This window comes from Danio aesculapii, chromosome 13 (assembly GCF_903798145.1).
Source record: "Danio aesculapii chromosome 13, fDanAes4.1, whole genome shotgun sequence".
Lineage (NCBI taxonomy): Eukaryota > Metazoa > Chordata > Actinopteri > Cypriniformes > Danionidae > Danio > Danio aesculapii.
Genome location: NC_079447.1, coordinates 42,159,019 through 42,165,018, shown reverse-complemented (window position 1 = coordinate 42,165,018; position 6,000 = coordinate 42,159,019).

Genomic DNA, 6,000 nt, shown 5'->3' with positions numbered 1-6,000 from the left:
AGAGCCCCCGGGCACGAGTACAGGAGGAAATGCTGGATTGATTCCCTCAGTGGAGGCATCCCCCGCTGCTATTTATTTACTGCTGTTATGGCATCTGCTGGTTTCCCCTTTGCTTTATCTTTCCTTCAGCCATGTCAACCATAACCAAAGTTACCTGTTAATATACTCAAATCGTCTGTTATCTATAAATTCTCAATGGCAGTCGGTGAAAATTGGGGGATGGTTAAAAAAGGGCTTAAAATCAAATAAATCACACCTGCCGGCTGGTGGAAACTGGCACAGCGTTCCTTATATTACACTCAAAATTACTCCATTTGTTCCTCTAGATATTTTAATCCGACCTGACCTCAAACTTCCCATGAACCAGCGCCCGAACAAAAGGCCGCCCACTGTCTTCGCAGTAAATCTGTTGTCTCCTTTCTGGGCTCTGGACTGGGGCTCATGATCACCACTGCGCACACAGCTGCTTCAATTTACTCAATTAACTCGGGTAAAGCACTTGTAAGTTCTGCAGATGTTGGTTATTATCGAGGACTAAAATGTACAAGTGAGTTCAGGAGCCTGGGGTTATGGTGAGGTTGACAGAGCGGGGGATGGGCGACGACCCTCTGAATGAAATAAATAAATATATAAAATAAAACAGAGCGAAAAAAAGGTTGACTGCTGATGTTGAGAAGAAATCCTGGTGGAGAGAATACATGATCGCTCTCTATCCTGCGGAAAGGTTGATGATAACTGCTTTTAATTGCTGTATCTTTCTGACAGAAAGCGACTGGGTGAAAGACACTAGCTGGTCCCGGCTAATCATTTCCGCTGTCGCAGCTGTTCGACTCGCAGCCTGGTGTTGCTTTATGAAACGTGCCCTCTGCAGATCTTCCACACATGAAATGGCTTAGTCGCTGAAACCTGAATCACTCACAGATGACAAAGCGTTCGTTAATCATTAGGCTGCGGGAACATCCCGCTAACGCTTTGTTTAGCACCCTCGCGTGTCCTCAAAACAAAGACAAAGGCGGCATGTGAAAATCAATGACTTCGTGTTTATACGAGTAGCGAATAAGCCATCTTATCTGTGCTTGACCTCCCTCGGATAAATCAAAGTCAGAGATGGGACGCATGGAATGTAAAATATACAGTAAGGGGGGGTTGCTAATATTAAGCAGGGTGTTGCTAGCATCGCCATAAACATGCTGAGGCTGAGGCTAGCTGTGTTTCCTCGGTTAGCGGACTACATTTCAATTAAGAATGGTGCAACCACATTTGGACATTCATGGAGTGTTAAAATAAGCATTGATACATGATTTTCCTTTGTTGGTGTAACATGTACTAGCAGGTTAGCATGTTTGGATTTAGCTGTTTTCTTCGTCTTTTGCTGGTGGGGATGGAAAAATGGATTAATGAGACGGCCTGACTCTGATTGGCTGTGTGTTTTCGTGCCTACAGAGTTGATTAGGTAATTAAACTGGTTGGGCAGTACCGCAACAGATTTCATTAGACGTTGAGGCAGCTATCCTGCTGAGATTACACACACAAACTGTAAACTAAACAGCTAGAAATTGCAAGCGGATGGAAAAATTGATACAAGTTTATGATTCAGACTTAAGAATTCACCTGGAAGTCCCTGATTTGAGGAAATATTAGCACTTGTTTGCAACAAAACTGTAAAAATTTATTTACCGTTACTTTTGATAGTTTAATACACACACTGTGGCTTTTGATTGATTTAACTCCTTCAGACCCGAATTATTTTCCAAGTTTCAGAAAAATGTAAAAGTATGTTTCGACAGTTTTTGAGACTCCTATAAATAAAACCAACTTATAATAATAAAAATTAAAAAACCTTTAAGCATATATATATATATATATATAAATATTTTTGTCCATTGCAATGGGCATCAGGTCAGAACAGTTCTACTTATTGAACATTATACTAACATAAAATACAAAAAAACCCTACATGATTGCTGGTATAATCTTGATATTATTTTCACAAACATTTACACTGTAACATTTTTACTGTAATTTTAAGGTTTTTGTTGTATAGATTGCACCTTGTTTATAACAAACTTTATCTTCATCTTCCTCATCACTCCACATAATGTCCACATCTGAGATATTTCCATCTGCTATACGCTTAAAAACTTCAAGATCTGTATATCCTGCATATGAAATTGTTTCAGCGATGAATTAGTACATCGATATATAGTTTTTTAAATATAAAAAAGTTCAGTCAGCATTACTGGAGATTTAATTTTAGTAACACATCTTGAACCCGGTGTACATCCTAATGGACAGACATATTTGAAAAATTCCTGATCTAAAGCTTACAATGTTACAAAGGATTTTATCCTCTTAAAAGTCAAATGCTATTTTGGGGTTTCCGACTGGATTTTGCTACCCAAATTCAAAAGCTTTCCAAAATCCACATGCAGAGGTGTAAATGCAAATGTTTGGTATCACTTTAAAGAAAACCATTTGAATTGTTATGTCAAAACACTGTTCAAAGTGATTAAAATAATTGTATATGTTGTCTGTGTTTTAATAAACCTCTCCAAAAAAGAGGCACTAATCATAGGGAATCATAGGGTGTCAGTAATCATAGGGAAAAAGAAAAATACCTCTGTCATAATCTATGCAAAAGTTATTCTATTCCAACTGATGAGAAAACAGAACCACTTATAGGGGTATTGGGCCAGTATTGACCTTTAAAATTGAAAGAATGTGGAAGTAAATGACGTCACATATCCTCAACCAAACTTTAATTAGTGAGTACAATCCCTCTTTTTACATACAATCTATGAAATATTGGCAAGCATATCAACAAATCTGAATAAAAACAATGTAAATGTGGCTTATGTCTGTGTCTGGAGTGAAGCGATGCCATGCTGCTTTTCAGTGTTGTGAATTTTCGTTAAATTACAACATGCCGAGGCTTACTGCTATTTGATTGGATGACAATCGTCCACTTTCATGGACTGCAGGCTTTAAATAAGATGAAATTGTAATGTAATGTAACAGAGTCCGAAGGGGTTATAATACATACTTGCTTTAAATGGAATGATTTTTTTTTCTTAATGCCTCTCAAAATGTTTCTCAAAAGTTAAATAAAGTATATTACCAAATCCAGCCAGAATATTTGAGTGCAGTCCAATGCTATGATGCTAGTACTGAAAAGTACATTAGCTCAATCCTTACATTATCAACCATCCTAAATGACATGCTAAATTAATCAAAACCCGACAATTAATAGATTGCGCCAGGCAGCAACAACCGCAAATCTGCAGCGTGCCAAGAAAAGCACATGCAAGTGATAAAAATGAATTACTTTCACTTCGCAAATTGCAGAAAGTGTAGCTAAATAATCCAGAAAGCAATAATTAGCGATCCCTGCTAATGGCGACGCCTGAAAAGCTTTAATTAATGCAAACATCTGTTTAATTTAGGGTCTGAGGTGTATGGACTCTCATCATGAAACTAATTCAATTGTTCGTCTACACGCGGCATGACAAACAGCATCTTGTTCATTATGCTCTGAGTCAGCTTGATCCAATTAGACTAGAACGGAGACATTTGTAATCACTTCTTTTCCTACGAACCTCCACCCTCCTGCTCATTTTTGTTAGTCGGAGGAAAAATAAAAGTTGTGCTCGGGGAGAAGTTAGGAATACAAATGTTTGAGCTTTGGTGGAAAAAGAAGGGTGACCTTTTCTTGGAGGGGTCGAGGATGTGGGGGTAGGATAGTAGATGGCCCTCTCACCCTCGGGCCCCTGCTAATAGGTTTTGAAGAACGGGACCGAGCTCTTGCATTTCTTCAATGTCTTCCTCGGCCGCTCCTGAGGGAGTGATGGGGAAGTGGAGAAAAGTATAATGAACTCGTTTGCCTTTTTGTTGCCCCCTCCTTTAGCTGTCATCTAAATCACCAGTGTAGCCTAGCATGTCACTGGTCTAACATCCAACACACACTGCACATCTTTCAGCACCCACTCGGGTCAGAGTAAACAGGCTAATTCACTTTATCAGAGACCTGAGCCTCACTACAAGCTTCTGGTCGTCCAGAGCTGAAGTCTGTTTGAAGTGTCACATCTTCAGTACTCATTCAACAAAACAAATGGTTCCTGTTTATTTTTTCCCCAAACTGAGAGATTTTTTTCAACACATTTCTAAACATAATAGTTTTAATAACTCATTTCTAATAACTGATTTATTTTATCTTTGCCATGATGACAGTAAATAATATTTGACTAGATATTTTTCAAGACACTAGTATTCAGCTTAAAGTGACATCTAAAAGGGTTAATTAGATTAACTAGGCAGATTAGGTTAATTAGGCAAATCATTGTATATCGATGGTTTGTTCTGTAGACTATTGAAAAAAAAGCTTAAACAGGCTAATAATTTTGACCTTAAAATGTTAAAAAAAAATAAAAAAAATGCTTTTATTCTAGCCGCAATAAAACAAATAAGACTTTCTCCAGAAGAAATAAAAAAAATCAGCAGCCTTAATGTGAAAATTTCCTTGCTCTGTTAAACATCATTTGGGAAATATTTAAAAAAGAAAAAACTGTCTGACTTCAACTGTATGTACAATGTCATTCAAAAGTTTTTATTTGATTCATTTTAAAAGTTTCTATTATTTATTATATATTATTCCAGTTTAAAATGAATATTTTCATTGGTAATAAAATGTCAACTTTAATTTATTACTGCATCAAAACTTTTAACAGTTCATTATGGCATCATCCTGCAGAAAAATTATGATGGCCGAGAGACCAAAACGTGCTGCAATTACAAAATAAAACCAGCAAATTAAGAAAAGATCTTCAACCGTTTGACAGCACACGTGCTGCAAATCCTCACAATGCATACACATAAAAAAACACTCTGCATTTTCACACAACGCAAACAAATTAATAAAACATGATGCATTTTCTCATAGAACAAACAATTCACGAAAACTTGCTGCATCTTCTCACAAAACACAATTGAAATGTGTCAAGGGGACCGAAAATTGTGACGGACGCTGCTGTGCTGTGACTATTGCTCAGTGAAGTTGTTGGTGATCTTTGAAAGGTGAGTTTTTTTGTTTGTTCATTTAAACATCCTGATTCTGTTTCATTTTATTAGACTTAATAACCATTACCTACATAGCCGGGTTTGTCATGTTTTAAGGTCCCATTGAAACATTTCTTTTGTGTTCCAGTGTTGTGAGAAAATACAGTGTGTTTTCGTTAATTGTTTGCGTTGTGAGAAAATGCAGCATGTTTTATTAATTTGTTTGCGTTGTGAGAAAATGCAGCGTGGTTTTTACAAGTGTGTTTGTGTTGTGAGGATTTGCAGCACATGTGCTGGCAAACGAATGAAGATGTTTTCTCAATTTACTGTTTTTTTGTGTAATTGCATGTGTTTCCTTATATTGGTCACTGGTAAACATTCTGATTTGTGGACTTGTTGCTCAAGAAACATTATTTATAATCTTTAACTGAACATTTGCGGGGTGATTTATTTGCTGAATAAAAAATAAACAAAAATAATTAAAATGATTTACTTCTACCACAGTAAATAATACTGTGGAAAGTTAATAACTTAAAACAAACAAAGAAACACATGAAAATATCTTTACTAAATTGACCCCAAACTTCTGAATGGGTTAAAGACACAATGAACATGATTAGGCCTATATTTTTTACAGAGCAATTACATTTTTCAGAATAATTCTTCTACTACTTCTGGAGAAAGTCTTTCTTTTTTTGTAGTTTGGATGGGATTAGAAAACATTGCAAATAGCTAAGGTCAATATTATTAGCCCCCTTACGAAGTTAGATTGTTTCAATTGCCTAGTTAACAGATAGCTAATAGCTAATCACTTTTAAAATAGCTAGTAAAAGATTATTCATTGTCATCACAGCAAATATATAAGAAATACATTTTCAGAATATTTTGTTTAAAAATTTTTTTCAAATATTTTCTAAAATAAATCTAAAAAAATAACTATATGTTAAT